Source organism: Podarcis vaucheri (genome assembly GCF_965113315.1).
Source record: "Podarcis vaucheri genome assembly, chromosome: 14".
NCBI classification, from domain to species: Eukaryota; Metazoa; Chordata; class Lepidosauria; order Squamata; family Lacertidae; genus Podarcis; species Podarcis vaucheri.
In genome coordinates this window covers 16445636-16463157 of record NC_138752.1, presented here as the reverse complement: position 1 = coordinate 16463157, position 17522 = coordinate 16445636, and the positions used below count along the sequence as shown (strand labels likewise).

At 46.9% G+C, this 17522-nt stretch overlaps 1 protein-coding gene and 1 long non-coding RNA gene across 2 annotated transcripts in view; one reads left to right on the top strand and one right to left on the bottom strand.

Moving 5' to 3' along the window:
* HDGFL3 (HDGF like 3) overlaps positions 1-17522 on the top strand; it is a 54318-nt gene that overhangs the window by 17156 nt on the left and 19640 nt on the right. The window lies entirely within an intron of this gene.
* The window catches only part of LOC309518559, a 415023-nt gene continuing 406923 nt past the window's right edge, over positions 9423-17522 (bottom strand). The window contains exon 3 of the long non-coding RNA XR_014213493.1: positions 9423-9658. This is a non-coding gene — a long non-coding RNA (uncharacterized lncRNA). The remainder of the gene's footprint in view (positions 9659-17522) is intronic.

Sequence of the window (17522 nt, the reverse complement as noted above, 5' to 3'; positions counted from 1 at the left end):
ACACTCAGCACCCTTGACAATCTACAGCCCCCAGGATTGTTTGGGGGAAGCCGTGGCTGTTCAAAGTGGCATCATAGTGCTTCAAATATATCGTCTGAATGTGGCATTATATTCTGTTCTGTACTTTTGTCTAGTGATAGTATGCACCTGCCTGGGCTGCTTAAGTAAAAGCTATGGTTTTTGTTTACTTCAGTTTGCTGTAATCCAGGAATTCAGTGCAACTGCTTAAACACATAAAGTGAACCGTGTGATCTCGAAATGCCTTTCTGGACTGTGGCCCGGGAAGGCAGTGCTCTTTGTAATAAGCAGCCAAACAGTCAATCCGCCAACGCAAATCTGGGGAAACCTCCTGCCGCCTTCCAGGAGTTCCTCTAAGGATATTAAAAGCAAGGCCACCTCCACCTCTTGATATGGAATTGAAGTTTCTATAGTCAGCATAATCCATCAGTAAGTTGTGTCCCTTCTGGACGATTTTGTACTTTCTCTCTTCCTCGCCCCACATTCAGATGATTGATATTCCGGAAAGTACCAAGCGGATGGTAAGCCGCGAGGTCTATGTGATAGGCCAGAGGAAAGTTGAATTCTTTTCTGTGGCATCTCTTCCTTGTCTTTGTGTTCCTGGTGAATTAGAAATGGTTACAGCGTTTTCTCATATTGGGGTCTGTGTGTGTGTGTAACAAATTATGTACATTGGGCAAAAAAAACCCACCAACAACGGACGAGCTTCACTCTGTATCCAATTGGTAGTTTCCCAGCTTTGCATTGTAAGATTTCTAACCTGCCCTTCACCATAAAGCCTCAAAGCAGATTACAGCAATAGAAACCCTACAGTAATAATAATTATTTTTTATTATTGTTATTATTATTATTAGTAGTAGTACCCTGCCCATCTGGCTGGGTTTCCCCAGCCACTCTGGGCGGCTTCCAACAAAGATTAAAAATACATAAAAATGTCACACATTTAAAACTTCCCTGCCTTCAGATGTCTTCTAAATGTCAGGTAGTTGTTTATCTTTTTTGACATCTGATGGGAGGGTGTTCCACAGGGCGGGCGCCACTACCGAGAAGGCCCTCTCCCTGGTTCCCTGTAGCTTTGCTTCTCTCAGTGAGGGAACCGCCAGAAGGCCCTCGGCACTGGATCTCAGTGTCCGGGCAGAATGATGGGGGTGGAGACACTCCTTCAGATATACTGGGCCGAGTTAAAAAATCAATTGCAATGATTAAAAACATGCAAAACATATAGAATAATGGCAACCCCAAAGCAGAGTAGGAGAGATGGAGCCTGCTAAACAAAATGCCTTAAAGAAGTGGGGTTTCAGATTATGGGGAGAGCTATGCAGCAAAGAGGCTGAGGAAATCTGTAAGGAGGGAGTCCCACACTTTTGAAGCTGGTGTGCAAGCATAGAAAGCTGCCTTATACAGAGTCACACCTTTGGTCCGTGTGGCTCAGTGCTGACTGCGCTGACTGGCAGAGTTCCAGGCAGGGGACATTTTCCAGGGCTAAATGGCGATGACAGGGATTGAACCAGGCACATTTTGCATGCCAGGCAGACGTTTTTGCCCGTGAACAGCACAAGCTTTTATCTCTGCCCTCTGAAGTGATTGGAACCTTGCCTCACTCTAAAAGGAACCTCAGTTTTTTTAAGGGGGATGGAGGAAAGGCATTTTTAGTAGCTCTACTCTTTCTGCCACTATAGCCTGTAACTGTCCCAAGGAGCAGGGAGTTGCTTGTCACCATGGTAGCTCAATAGGACCTTTAGGTTCAGAGGCTGTTGGAACAAGGGTGGTGGATCATAAGGGACTTGGACTTAATCCAATAAGGAAGGGAGAACTTCTTGCATCCTTGACATCCTTGTGGAGTTAGGGTTGAGTGAGGATTTCATTTGGTCTGTACGTTTTAGGCAAACTGACCTGATTCATCCTGACCTGGTTAAAATTGTTCTGATTCCCAGGCTAACATATGGGTTGGAATGCAGTTCTGTTTTGCTTTTAAACCTCTCCAAATTTTGCAATACTGTAATGGATTTTTAAAATATACTACTAAAATGCATGTTTAACTGAAAATGCGTACAATATGGATGTTTCAGGCTCGATTGCATTTAAAAAATGTGTATTTAGTGAAAAAAACATAGAAAAACTGAGTGAGTTTTCAATTGGTTTTTTAAAAATGCAGAACAGACAGAACAGACTCATGAATGAGCAGATGCAAAACAGACACAGACCAGGAATAGAGGTTATGTTTCATTCTGTCCTACAAATGTTGATAGTGTGCTTTGTTTGTTTTTAAATATTCCCTTCTCTCTGGAATGGGAATGGCATGAAGACTCCAAAAAGAGAGCTTTACTCTCATTGTGGTATGGCTGTGCTAGCTGTCTGCACACATGGATTTGTTATTAGATTTGTTTTGTGCCTAACACAATGGGAAAGAGAGAGAGAAAGAGAAGATAGCTTTTCTGAAGACTTGAAGGCACCAGAAAAGCCAGGCATGCAGATAATGCACAAGTAGGTGGCACAATGCCCTCCAGATGTTGTTGAACTACACCTCCCATCATCCCTGACCATTGGCCATGCTGACTGAGGCTGATGGGAGTTGGAGTCCAACAATATCTGAAAGACGCCATGTTGGCTACCCTTGAAATAATGAATCAAATCAAAACAGAAGGTAGGGGAAGGAGACTGCCAGTGTCTCTAGGTAGGGGACTTGTGGCCCTCCAGATGTTGTTGGACTCCATATCCCAGCAGTCCAAACCAGTATGGCCAGTGATCAGGGATGGTGGGAGTTGTAATCAGTAGTGTAGCAGCAAATTCAGAAGTGCCTAGTCCCTTTGTGATAGTCCCAGCTACACCCCCTCACAGCCAAATCCCCTTCTAAGATTATACAACCTTCTAAGGTTATGCGGTTATTTTTCTTAAACCATAGCTTTAACTATACGGACCTTTGTTGGCAAGGTGATGTATGGTTTTCCCAGTAGTGTATGGAAGTGAGAGCTGGACCATAAAGAAGGCTGATCGCCAAAGAATTGTTGCTTTTGAATTGTGGTGCTGGAGGAGACTCTTGAGAGTCCCATGGACTGCAAGAAGATCAGACCTATCCATTCTTAAGGAAATCAGCCCTGAGCGCTCACTGGAAGGACAGATCCTGAAGCTGAGACGCCAATACTTTGGCCACCTCATGAGAAGAGAAGACTCCATGGAAAAGACCCTGATGTTGGGAAAGATGGAGGGCACAAGGAGAAGGGGATGACAGAGGATGAGATGGTTGGATAGTGTTCTCGAAGCTACCAGCATGAGTTTGACCAAACTGCAGGAGGCAGTGGAAGACAGGAGTGCCCAACTGAGAGAGTGTGATCCTAGCCAGTCCTCCATGCAAACCTTTGCTTTCCTTGAGTCACGTTTACTATGCCAAAAGCTATTTGTGATCCACTCTTGTTAATTTCATTGCTCAGGGGGGACAGGGAGAAATCGTTTTGAGCTCATTGCATCCTTTTCTCCTCCCAAGTCAAGAGCAGCAAGTCTCTCCTTGCTTCAGAAGTGCAAGATGTTGGCAGCACACAACGAAGGAAATAAGGCATTTAGCAGTGTGCTCCAGAAAGTATCTACATCCGTACAGAAGACTCCAGGAGCTGAGCTAATACATCTTGGGAGCGGCTAGGATAAACATGGCTGTAAAGCACTTGGAGCAGTAGTAGCAAGAGGTCGATTACATAAAGAGGGGAGTGTAGTTGCAAACTTAGTTTTCTTGCAAGGTCTGCTTTCTGTGCTGCTGGATATGTTAAATTTTGAATGAGTCAGATCAGAGAGAAGCGGGAGATCTAGAAAATACTGGTTTCCAGTTTTGCAGCACTGTCAGTGCTATGCCATACATTTAAAGCACATCCAACACACATTTGGGACGCGGGTGGCGCTATGGGTTAAACCACAGAGCCTAGGACTTGCCAATCAGAAGGTCAGCACTTCGAATCCCCATGACGGGGTGAGCTCCTGTTGCTCGGTCCCTGCTCCTGCCAACCTAGCAGTTTGAAAGCACATCAAAGTGCAAGTAGATAAATAGGTACCGCTCCAGCGGGAAGGTAAACGGCGTTTCCATGCACTGCTCTGGTTCGCCAGAAGTGGCTTAGTCATGCTAGCCACATGACCCGGAAGCTGTACGCCGGCTCCCTCGGCCAATAAAGCGAGATGAGCGCCGCAACCCCAGAGTCGGTCACGACTGGACCGAATGGCCAGGGGTCTCTTTACCTTTACTAACACACATTTAAAGCACATGACTTCCCTCAATGAATACTGGGAACTTTACTTTGCTAAGTTTTCTGGGAATTGCAGTTCTTTAGGGAAACTGCAGTTCCTGGGATTCTTTGTGGGAAGATGTGTGCTTTAAGTTTGAGCTTTGAATGTACGATGTGGATCTGCCCAAACTTCAGTGCTCTGTATGTGGTCAGAGATAGCTAGCCTAGTGACCTTAGGCTGAGAATTGTAGCTTTCAATTTTTTAAAGAAAGGTTAATATTATTGCTTGCATGAATGCCAAAATCAGTTGGTCCCTTACCTTTCTCGCCCTGATCTGGCCACAGTGATCCATGCAACGGTCACCTCCAGGCTTGATTATTGTAACCTGCTCTACGCGGGGCTGCCCTTGAAGCTGACCCAGAAACTCCAGCAGATGCAGGTTCCTTACGGTGTCCTTGCCGCAAGGTCACATTCATCCAGTGCTTTACCAGCTGCAGTGGCTCCTGGTGGAGTACAGGGTCAGGTTTAAGGTGCTGGTTTTGACCTTTAAAGCCCTATGCGGCCTAGGACCCTCGTGCCTACGGGACCACCTCTCCTGGTATGCCCTGCAGAGGACCTTAAGGTCCACAAATAACAACACTTTGGAGGTCCCAAGCCGCAAGGTGGTTAGATTGGTCTCAACTAGGGTCAGGGCATTTTCAGCACTGGCCCCGACTTGGTGGAACACTCTGTCAAAAAGAGACTAGGGCCCTGCGGGATTTGACATTTTCCACAGGGCCTACAAGACAGAGCTGTTCCGCCTGGCTTTTGGTTTGGACTCAGTCTGACCCTTATGTTTCCCTCCCCTTATGGTTTTGATTTATGGGCTACTGTTAAAATGAGGCTGCATTTTAAATTGTATTTTAACCTGTACAGTGGTGCCTTGCAAGACGAAATTAATCCGTTCCGCGAGTCTCTTTGTCTTGCGGTTTTTTCGTCTTGCGAAGCACGGCTATTAGCGGCTTAGCGGCTATTAACGGCTTAGCAGCTATTAACGGCTTAGCGGCTTTAAGAAAAAGGAAACAAACTCGCAAGAACTCGCAAGACGTTTCGTCTTGCGAAGCAAGCCCATAGGGAAATTGTTGCGGAACAACTCAAAAAACGGAAAACTCTTTCATCTTGCGCGTTTTTCGTCTTGCGAGGCATTCGTCTTGCGAGGTACCACTGTATTTTAATAAATTGATTTTGTTTTTGTTTGCCCCCCCTTATGTTTTATTGTAATTTTATTGGTGTTAGCCGCCCTGAGCCCGGCTCTGGTCGGGGAGTGCGGGGTATAAAATAAAAATTTGTTGCTGTTGTTATTAAAATCAAATAGAATCTGGCATAGTAAAGGGAATGAACATTGTTCTCTAGAGTAAGTTAGGCTCACCTCTTGTGTGCTAAAATGGGCATAGCTAAATGGAAGCTGCTCATGGGTAGTTTCCACCTGGCAATATGATTTAAGGCATGATTGCCCAGACAGTGAGCAGAGTAATAAGAGCCACCCAGATCAAAGGAAAGAGAAAAGATAAAGTAAGCAAGGGAGAGCAATTTTAATGAACTCCCCCCACCCCTGGCTTCCGCCAATCCAAGTGGATGTCTGTCACCCTTCCAGGTTTAAGAAATTTTCCATCCGTGTTATAAAGGACGCTTTCAGGTTTGCAAGGCGTACCTAGGCTCCCTTGTGACCTTTGTAATGAGATACAGTGGTGCCCCGCAAGACGAATGCCTCGCAAGACGGAAAACTCGCTAGACGAAAGAGTTTTCCGTTTTGGAGGTGCTTCGCAAAACGAATCTCCTATGGGCTTGCTTCGCAAGACGAAAATGTCTTGCGAGTTCCTGCGGGGTTTTTTTCCCTTTCCCCCCCTTTTTCTAAGCCGCTAAGCCACTTATCAGCTGATCCGATAAGCTGCTAAAAGCCGCTAATCTGCTAATCCGTCAATGGGCTTGCTTCGCAAGACGAAAAAACCGCTAGACGAAGAGAATCACAGAACGGATTCTTTTCGTCTTGCGAGGCACCACTGTATATCAGCAGCCCCTACCCCCGTTCCTTGCACCCTTGGCCAGGAGTGCCCAGAGGAGTCTGTGCAGCTTGCCTAGTTGCTCAGAGCAGAGAAGGAGCAGGCAGGCCATTGGGCCGGCTCCCAGCCACTCTGAGTTGGAGTGGAGAGGTGTAATTTTTGCACCCCGCCCGCTGGGCCTGAGTCCTTGGCTGGACAGACCTAGCCAACCCCTAGGTACAAGCCTGAAGTCATCATCCCTACCATCCCTGCCACCATTTCCCAACAAAAAAAGAAAAGGAAAAAATAGCACAGGGTGCAATTGTAATGCTGCTTATGTGGAAGAAAACAGGTGAGGGCCGGGGGGAAATGGAAAATTTCATTCCCTCCCCCACCCCACCCCCAGGTCCTCACCTGTTTAAGCCCCATTGCCTTCAGCAGAACCTACTTGTGAGTCAGGGCCAGCCTGGAACTTTTTGCCACTTGAGGCAAAACTCCTGGTATACAACCCACAACTGAGCACTGGCTTCTGCCAGGCACCTACTGCCCAGTGCCTGCCTCTATCAGGAGCCGGTTAGCTATTTTTAAAACATGAGTGTTAACTCTTTGTTCATGGAAACCAAAACAACGCAGTCCTAGTCATCACAGCAACTCCTCCCGGTAGCTCTCGCCCCAATGAGGCAGTTCTGAAGACTAAAGGTTCCTGCCTTCCCACTGCTCTCTAAGTCTCCTCCTCCAGCAGCCTAAGGCTCCTTCCGTCTTTCCTCTCATTGCTCCGACCTCTTCATTCCTCTGCAAGTTCTGGGAGATTGGGGCTGGGTGGGGTGGAGGGGAGCTGGTCACACCAGGAGGGGGAGCTTCCCTGGCTTCTTCAACAACTGGCCTCTGCTTCTGCCTCTGAGTCTGGACTGCTTTCCGCCACAGCTTCTTCCTGCTCAGTTAACCCTGTTAACTCTTCAGCTTCAGACACCTCCTCCTCCCAGTCCGCTCCTTCTTCTCCCTCTGACTGCTCATCGTCATCCCTCCACCAATCCCCTGGCTCTGAACCTTCTTCTGGGGGTTCCCTTGGGGGTTCCCCAGCTGGGGCCTCCCACCCCTCCTCTGAATCCAGCCACTCACCTCCACATGTTCCTCCGCTGCTGCGACCACACCTCTTTCCTGTGGCCAAGCCCTGCCACTACTGCAGCCCTCTTGCCGCCAAGCCAGTGTGCTGGGGCTTTCCTGGGCTGCCTCCAGGCAGGGCAGGAGGCGCAGCAGATGGCGAGCTGCGGCAGCAGGAAAGGCATGGTCGCAGGTGGCGCAGTCGCAGTGGTGGAGAAGCTGGAGGTGGCAGCATGCACCCGGCAGCGGTGAGCAACCAACACTAGTGATTGGAGGGTGGCAGGTGCCACAACATCGCCCCCAGGAGCCTGCCACCCTGAGGCAACCACTTCAGCTCCTGTTCTGAGTAGACAAGATTGTGATCATCGTGCTATAAATGGGAAAGCTTACAATCAGCAGTCTTCCTGCTGTTTCTGTTTATTCCATTCCAAAGATCTCCAGCTTGAGAATCAACCCAGAAGTTACCATTATCATTTACTGCTGTTTCTCTCTGCAAAAACATACTGTGTTTTTTAAAGAAAACAGAGCATCACTTAGCTCTGGAAACGCTTACAGTAGTTAAGAGGGCCGCAGGTGGCACTGTGGTGTAAGCCACTGAGCCTCTTGGGCTTGCCGATCGGAAGGTCGGCGGTTCGAATCCCCGCGACGGGGTGAGCTCCCGTTGCTCTGTCCTAGCTCCTGCCAGCCTAGCAATTTGAAAGCACACCAGTGCAAGTAGATAAATAGGTACCACTGTGGTGGGAAGGTAATTGGTGTTTCAATGCGCTCTGGTTTCCGTCACGGTGTTCCATGGTGCCAGAAGCGGTTTAGTCCTGCTGGCCACATGACCCGGAAAGCTGTCTGTGGACAAACGCTGGCTCCCTCGGCCTGAAAAGCGAGATGAGCGTCACAACCTTATAGTCACCTTTGACTGGTGACTTTAACCGTCCAGGGGTCCTTTACCTTTTACCTTTTACACTAGTTAGTAAAAAGTGGGCTGACATACAGGAGAGCCCATTTCAGTTAACCAATGGGTTTTATGTTGGATTATATTGGATGTTACCCATTGTGTGTTATGTTGGACTTCTGAATTATTATCTTGTGTGAAGTGCTCCCTGCTGCCTTTTAAATTAAAGACAGGATTTGTTCTAGGTTCTGTTTTTCCATAGGGTTGTTGCCAGTCTTTCACAATTGCCCTGGGTAGTTCAGCAGTTGCATCACATTGGTCAGGAAACATTTGAATTACGGTAATTTGTGGGTGTTCATCATCTACCATTGCTATGGATCATTAAGATAAGAAGTATGTATTCTTTTCCTAGGGATATCAATCAGCTATGGAATTTGTAATTGGCTAAAGATCTGGTTTTTAAATCAGTTAAATTTCAATAAGAATCCACACTGCTCAGTGCAGAAGGTATACTGAGAGGAGAGTAACTTGCAATTTAATAAACAGAAGATGATACTGTGCTTAAAAGAAAATGCCTTCTTTCTTTTTCCAAACCTTTATTAGGCATTGCAGATATAGGCCATCTTAAAACATCCATATACAAAATTTTAAAATATACACAAAGAGAAGTCCCAGCAAACGAAGAATGGATATAAAAACTTATGGAATATGCAGAAATGGCAAATCTTACTGGAGAATAAGAAATCAAGAATACAAACTTTTTATATAAAAAATGGAAATGGTTTACTGAATATTTACAGATAAATTATAAACAGAAAAGAACACATTGGCAGGATTATTGTAATAACCTGCAGTTTTATAAGAGTATATATTTAAAGTAGATGAATAATTGAGCAAATTGAGTTAATTTGGATATGCAGAAGATATTAAAAATAAATTTAAGGAACTGCAGAAAGAGAGGGAAGGAAGTCAAATTTTGAAATGTTAAAATGATGGTAAAATCAGTGAAATGTATAAACCTGAAAGGCATAAATAAAATAAAATGCATACAAAGAAACAGCCATATAAGATATATAGCAACAGAAATGTAGGAAAGCATGTAGGATAACACTGCAGCTTGCTGCATCCTGGTTATAAAATAACGGGCTTGAACCATGTAACACAAGGAATTACAGGAACAGCTGGATGAAGAAGAAGAAGAGTTTGGATTTGATATCCCGCTTTATCACTACCCGAAGGAGTCTCAAAGCGGCTAACATTCTCCTTTCCCTTCCTCCTCCACAACAAACACTCTGTGAGGTGAATGGGGCTGAGAGACTTCAGAGAAGTGTGACTGGCCCAAGGTCACCCAGCAGCTGCATGTGGAGGAGCGGAGACGCGAACCCGGTTCCCCAGATTACGAGACTACCGCTCTTAACCACTACACCACACTGGCTCTCTCTAGAGAACATTAGAGGAGCTCGCTGGATCAGGCCCATGTCCCATCTCGTTCAGCATCCTTTTCTCGCAGCAGCCAACCAGATGCCCATGGGAAACCCACAAAACACCCACACCCCCCCCACAGCTTTCTAAGCATCCACATTTGCTTGTATGTGGCAGTATTGGTTTAAGAAAGGGGTCCATGCCTCGGAAGGCAGGAAAGATCAACCTTCCTGGTGTAATTTTGCTGGCGAGTAGACAGGGAGGGAAAGCTAGCAGAATTAGGCACAGAACAGTTAGGAATAGGTTAGTCGTATTTTTTAGAGAGAGAGAGTTTGTTGGGAGTTTGCGTCTTGGTGCTATTTTTGGAGACGGTTCTGTTCAGTCTCCAGGGTGCCAGCTAGGAGGGTTCTGAAGGAATCTAGTGAAGGTTGCCATGATGCTTAAAGACCTGGATGTTTGCCAGGTCTGAAGCAATCCACCCTCTGCCCAGCTACTGTGCTCTGTGGCCTGGATTCTTAGACTGGCAAAAAAAACAACAACCCCATCTTACTGTGGTTCTTATTTTTTCCGTTCCCTGTTAAGTGCTCTTGAGTAGGGCTGGGACATATCTGGTTTTCAATATCGCGATACAGTGGTACCTCGGGTTAAGTACTTAATTCGTTCCGGAGGTCTGTTCTTAACCTGAAATTGTTCTTAACCTGAAGCACCACCTTCGCTAATGGGGCCTCCTGCTGTTGCGCCGCTGCCGCTGCATGATTTCTGTTCTTATCCTGAAGCAAAGTTCTTAAGCTGAGGTACTATTTCTGGGTTAGCGGAGTCTGTAACCTGAAGCGTATGTAACCCGAGGTACCACTGTATATCACTAGCTAAATATAACGATGTCTCAGTATATCATGGTATATCTCTGCAGCAGTGGAGGGCCTTAAAATGTAAGGAAGTAGTAGATTGAATTATTTTTATTTTTTTAAAAAAACAGCTTCTATATAATATATTTAATACATTTTCAACTAATTTATGAGTAGTTTAAGCAATTTAAAATGTAAGAAAGTAGTCGATTGAATTATTTTTATTTAAAAAAAAAACAGCTTCTATATATTTTCAACTTACTTACAAGTAGTTTAAGCGATTTACTAGTCAAGTTGCGTCTGCTTCCCCACTCAGGGGTCTAAGTGGAATCTGTATAAGCCCTGCTGACTTCAACTAAACTTACTTTTATTTTCCTGGGAGTAAGTTTCGTTGAATTCAGTAGGACTTGCTTGTGAGTAGCCACACATTTGCTTGCACTGCTTACCGAAAAACACGCTGCCCATCATTCTCACATGATACCCAACCTCCCATTTCAGCATATGGCAGCCAGCTAAATCTTCTCCTCTCCATTCCACGCTCACACACAGAAGGGGCCGCCCAAAAGCCAATCAATCATCCCACCAATTTTTCCCTTTTTATCAAAGGGAGGGAGGGCAAGCAAGCAAAAAGATAGTCTCCTATTATTATTATTATTATTATTATTATTATTATTATTATTATTATTACAGTGGTACCTCGCAAGACGAATGCCTCGCAGGACAAAAAACTCGCTAGACGAAAGGTTTTTCCGTTTTCGATTTGCCTCGCAAGACGAATTACACCTATGGGCTTGCTTCGCAAGACGAAAACGTCTCGCGACTTTGTTTCCTTTGTCTAAAAACAAAGACATGTTTTGTTTATAAAGTTAATTTATTTTCCCTTCAATTTTTGAACTGCTCTTTACAGTATGTGTGACTTTAAAGAGCAGTTAATAAACTGTTGTTGTACCAAATTTGGCTTTGTTTGGACTTTTTTTGACCATAGGAACGCATTAATTGATTTTCAATGCATTCCTATGGGATTTCGTGCTTCGCAAGACGAAAAATTCGCTAGACGACAAAACTTGCGGAACGAATTAATTTCGTCTTGCGGGGCACCACTGTATTATTAACCCTTCATTTTTAAAATGTAGGAAAGCTATTTAAGGGAAACCAACAACATAAACACCACCAGAAACTAAAAATTCTCCCCCTCTTTTTTTCCACTGGTGGGGGTGAGTGTGAGGGAAGAAAGAAGAGCATTTTAGTTCTTTGTTTATATTCTTTGTTTACTTTGCCATATCTGTTCAGCTGAGCTACCTCCTGGGAAGCTGTTAAGTCTCCACCTTTTGTTCACTGGTATATTGTCTTGTTGAAACACTTATCACAATGCTATTTCAACACCGGTATTCAAGGATATGGCGATTTATTCCACAGCCCTACTCTTGAGGATGCCTCGAAAGATAGGCATAGTGATTCCCCTGGGCGTGAGGCTAGCTCAGGGGCCAGGATTCGAACCTGGAGCTACCAGCTGCAACTCTTAACATGCTGGTGGCTACACCAGAGTGCCTGCCTTCTTCATGGAGAATAATTTGTTTTATAGAGCAGCACTATCTCCATGGATCCTATCGCCGTTCAAATGATAAAATAAACTTTGTTGTAAATATAATCAGTTTGGAATGGGGCTTGGAGAGGTACATAATGATCTGTTGAGATTTAGAGGGCCACTTATATGCAGCTACTCAGCCTGGCACAGGTTGCTGTATGCAGAGAGGAGAACAGGATCTTCAAGTAGGAATCAATATGGTTAATAATAATAATAATAATAATAATAATAATAATAATAATATTTGTACCCCGCCCATCAGGCTGGGTTTCCCCAGCCACTCTGGGCGGTTTCCACAGAAACCAAAAATACACTAAAATATCACACATAAAAATCTTCCCTGAACAGGGCTGCCTTAAGATGTCTTCTGAATGTCAGGTAGTTGTTTATCGCTTTGACATATGATGGGAGGGCATTCCACAGGGTGGGCGCCACAACCGAGAAGGCCCTCTGCCTGGTTCCCTGTAGCTTTGCTTCTCTCAATGAGCGAACCGCCAGAAGGCCCTCGGCGCTGGACCTCAGCGTTCAGGCAGAACGATGGGGGTGGAGATGCTCCTTCAGGTAACATGACCCAACAACCCTCTACACCAGGCATGGGCAAACTCGGCCCTCCAGATGTTTTGGGACTACAACTCCCATCACCCCTGACCGCTGGTCCTGTTAGTTAGGGATGATGGGAGGTGTAGTCCCAAAACATCTGGAAGGCCAAGTTTGCCTATGCCTGCTCCACACAGACACGCAAACAACTCACCGCAGTCATCTGAAGGCAACCAACCTCTCAATGCCAATGAAAATGAATACATGAACAGAAAGAGAGCCTACCCACGTGACGTTGACACAAAAACCTCGCCCGTACACTATATAAAAGTATGGGTTCACATCCTGCCCCCAACAATAAAGCTGATTGGATAACCTTGGAGCAGTCAGCAGCATCTTTGAGCCTGACCCACCTCACAGGATCGGTTGTGACGAAGAAACTGGGCATGATGCAAAGAATGTACACCCAGTTTTGGAGGAAGGGCCATTCATAAATCCAATTATTATTGGGTGGTCCACTGCCCAAAGTGCAGCCCTTGCTCTCATCCCCCTTGAAAAGACTGCAGGCTTTTCAACTGTCTTAAAAAGCAAAAAGCAATGAACTAGTTCAGGCTTCCTCAGCCTTGGCCCTCCAGATTTTTTGAGACTACAATTCCCATCATCCCTGACCACTGGTCCTGCTAGCTAGGCATCATGGGAGTTGTGGGCCAAAAACATCTGGAGGGCCGAGGTTGAGGAAGCCTGAACTAGTTGCAGCAGCTATGCCTTAGGTGATGGCAGATGGATAAATAAAGGTTTTAGCCCTAAGAGGTTCAGTGACAGGAATTGAGAGGCTTTTCTTTGCTATGACTTGCCTCCTTTGGTTATTTTTCTGGTGATTTTCAGATGCACCACTTTTCCGCCTGTTCAGATCGGCCTTGTTTTCTTTTTTTGCTGATTCCTCTTTCATATATATATTCATCTTAAAGAGTGTTCTGTCTTCCCTGTCCTTCTAAACTGAAGGAGCGAATGTGAAAATGTGCACATCAGCGTTCTTAACAGACAGGAACACACCTGAAGAAGCCCTGTGTGTTTCAGATGCAGAAAATAACAGTGCCATTCGTATGGGTTTAGGCCTAATGTGGGATATCAGGTGCAGTTTGCAGTGCCACGTTGCAATAAATAAAAGTACCGTTTGGCCAGAAAAAGAAACACAACAATTAAAACGGAAGAAATGGGAAATGGCTGAAGGAATGGGTACATTTTGCTCTAAAAAGAAGAATCCTTTTCCAGTGCAGGGAAAATTCAAGAGATGTGGTCAGCCTAACGTTTAGCATTCCCTCCTTATATATGAAGGTGGTCCGGCAGTTTATGATTGCGCAAAAGAACTCTGGTTTAACGTAGCTTTGTTTGGTTGCTAAGAATTCCAGGCTGTCCCTTCATAGAGCTATCGAGGAGAGGGGCAAATTGATGGAATCATAGAATCGTAAAGTTGGAAGGGACCATGAGAGTCATCTAGTCCAACAGCCTGAAATGCAGGAATATTTTGCCCAGCATGGGGCTTGAACCCACGAACCTGAGATTAAGAGTAAGGAGTGGCTTCAAACACATTAGCAGGGTCTCCCTCTTGTCTTGTCTAAAGAGAAAGTTGCCATTTGGTATGCGATCTGTGGAACTGCCGTCTGCAGGGTGTTGGAATAAAGGGCTTGCAGACGAACACGCAGCTGTCCTTTGCAATTTGCTCTTCTCCAGATTTTGCAATGTGTTTCTCCAACGAAACAAAAGACTCTTAATCTCAGGGTTCTGGGTTCGAGATACACACTGCGCAAAAGATTCCTGCGTTGCAGGGGGTTGGACTAGATGACCCCCGTGGTACCTTCCAACTTTACTATTCTAGGATATTAGAATGGCTCTGTGAATAATGTGAATAAAGAGTCTCAAACTCCATGGTCAGCACTGTGCCAAGGAGACCCTTAGGATAATCTTATTTAACCTTCTGGCAGCCTGCATAGACTCTCTGATGCAATTCCCTTCCTCCTTCTTTTCTTTGATTTTATTTTTCTGCCGTTCAGGGGTTGGGGAAACCGGTGTTCCTCCAGAAGTTGTCGAACTACAACTCCCATCATCCTTGGCCGTTGGCTCTGGTGGCAACAGCTCATGGGGGTTGGAGTCTGTAGTTTTTGTTAAGAGTACTGAGAGATGTTACGAGACCCACCCTCCCAGAGCTACAATTCCTGGGGAAGTTTGATCAATCCCTCGTCCTGGGGAACTCCGGGAATTGTAGCTCTCTGAGGGCAATGTTAGGTGTAATAACTCTCAGCACCCTTAAACTATACTTCCCAGGAGTCTTTGGGGGGGACTGTTAAGTTTTGGGTGAACATATCAGACAACACAGCAATTCTTCAGACAGCTCTTGTTTATTCACAGGCCAGAACAGAACTGAACTGAAGGGCTCAGCCAGCCTGCTTATATAGAGCTCAACTATAAGGCAACAGTAACCACTTTCTGTAACTATCCAATCACTGAACGTCACTTTCAATTCTTTATTTGCATATGTGGACCTGACTGAAAACTATCTACAGTATCCCCCTGCTGGCCCAGGGTGAGAACTTCAGTACATAACAGAAACCATCGCTGTTTAAAGTGGCATGATGCTCCTTTAAATATAAAATGCAGATGGGGTCTTACACTACATTCCGGTTGGGTTCCTGGGACCTTTGATCACTTCTGCTGACCCATTAACTGCACCAGATTGTATAATACTTGCAGACTCACATCTTGCTATTGTCATCCCATTCATAATAATAATTTGAAACTTACCTATGAGGTCGGGCATGCATGGATTTCTGTCCAAGGTCTTCTAGAACAGTGTTTCCCAACCTTTTTTGGGCAAAGGCACACTTGTTTCATGAAAAAAATCTCGAGGCACACCACCATGCCAGATGGGGAAAGGTCACTTTTTACTTATGTAAAAAAAAAAAAAAATAGTAACAGCATAGAAGGTAATGGTTAGGCTAGCATCCCTCTTCCAAATATGCTAGGTTTTTATTTGCACGGACTGTTCTACATGGGAAGGGGAAAGGAAAGTTAATAGAAGGAAAGGCGGGTGGGAGAGAAAGAGAAAGAAAGAGGGAAGGAAGGGGGGAAGAGAAGTGGAAAGGAGGGAGACCGAGGCGGGGGAGAAGCGTCTGGAGAGTTGCTCCAAAGTTTGGGGGGCTGCGGGGGTGGGCGCGCGTCCCAGGAGGCGGAGGCCAGCCCGGGCTGGGAGCCGCGCCACGGCCCGGGGGCGGAAGGCGGACCGCGGCTCCTAGGATGTGGAAAGGGGATGGCGACGCAGGGGGAGGAGACCCGCACGGCTAGGGCAGCGCGCAGGGGGAGGGGAGTGGGCCGGAGGCGGGCGAGGGGGGCCGCGATCCCGCGCGCCGCGAACATGGCCTCCTTCCCCGCGGGCCCCGCCGAGCCCCCCGGCCGGGGAGGGCGGCGCGCCCCCACCGCCGGAGGAGAGCAGAGGCAGGAGGAGGAGGACAAAGGCGCTGCCGAGGAGGCGCGCCAACTTCTGCAAACTTCGGCGCCCGCCCCGTCGCCACAGGCTCCTCCCGGCCGAGAGCCAGAGGACGGCGGCGGAGCAGGAGGAGGAGGATTGGGTTTGGCGACGGCTGCTGCGTCCTCTCCAAGCGCGGGGCTGGCCTCCGCCGCGCCCGATCCTCCGTGCTCGCCGCGCTTATCGGCGGAGCAGGTCTTGTGCGTGTGCGAGGCGCTGCTGCAGGTGGGCGACCCCGGCCGGCTGGGCCGCTTCCTGGGCTCGCTGCCGCCCGACGCCAAGGCGCCGTGCCTGGAGGCGCAGGTGGGCGAGAGCCTGGCCAAGGCGCGCACGCTGCTGGCCTTCCAGCGCAGCGACTTTGCCGAGCTCTACCACCTGGTGCAGAGCCGGCTCGCCCGTTACAGCCCCGTGACGTCAGCGCCACACAGGCAGCCGGCAAGAGCCCCGCGCTGGGCGGCCTCTCCTCGCTGCCGCCGCCCCGCCTCTCGCCGCCCGACTCGCCCGCCTCCCTCCCACGGCACACCACGCAACGTCTCACGGCACACTAGTGTGCCACGGAACACCGGTTGGGAAACACTGTTCTAGAAAGCCCTGTGGTGGCCACTTATCTCAGGTGGGTCTGACTGCCTCTCATCCCATCTCACCAGGCTTCACGTAACTTCCATCAGGATTTGACCCAAGATGGATTCTTGGGATTTAAACCAGCCAATCAGGGCAAAGCACCAGTGGTCTACATCTAGTGACTTTGGTTTGTTCCAGAAAGACTATAAACACGGTCACCTCCATCCATTAAGTCTACTCATGAAGGTGGGAGAGGGCATGTTTACTGGCCCCATCCCCAGCTAGGGTACCTGTGTGTCCTGTTACAGGGAGGGGGGGGTCCTCTGAAGGGCCAATGAGAAACCGGCCTGCCATTTAAAAGCATCCTCAGTCTGAAGAGCTGCCTGGTTTAAACATAAATCACCTTAAGATGGCAAAGCAGGTGGCCTGAGCTTGCCTAAAAGAGTTCGTACCTGGAAAGGAGACTGAACAGGCAAGCACACGGGTATCACAGTCTTCACCACTATGGTGAGATGTATTTCTGTTCAAATGCTAGCAATTATTTCTTCATTCACATCTATGCATATGAATTAGCTTGTGTAACTGCTACACAGATCTGTATCTTTTATCCTCTTACTTAGTGATGTATTTTCTCTCTTTTTTGGGGGGAGGGGGGTTAGTGATGCACAAGTGATCAGCTTATGCCTGTTGCCCAGAATCCATGTGTGTTTGGCATAATGTCTGAACTGGGGGCCTAGAATGCATAAGCATCCCTTTTGGGGCACTGCAATAATTTGAGAGCAAGTGTGGTGTAGTGGTTAAGAGCGGTAGTCTCGTAATCTGGT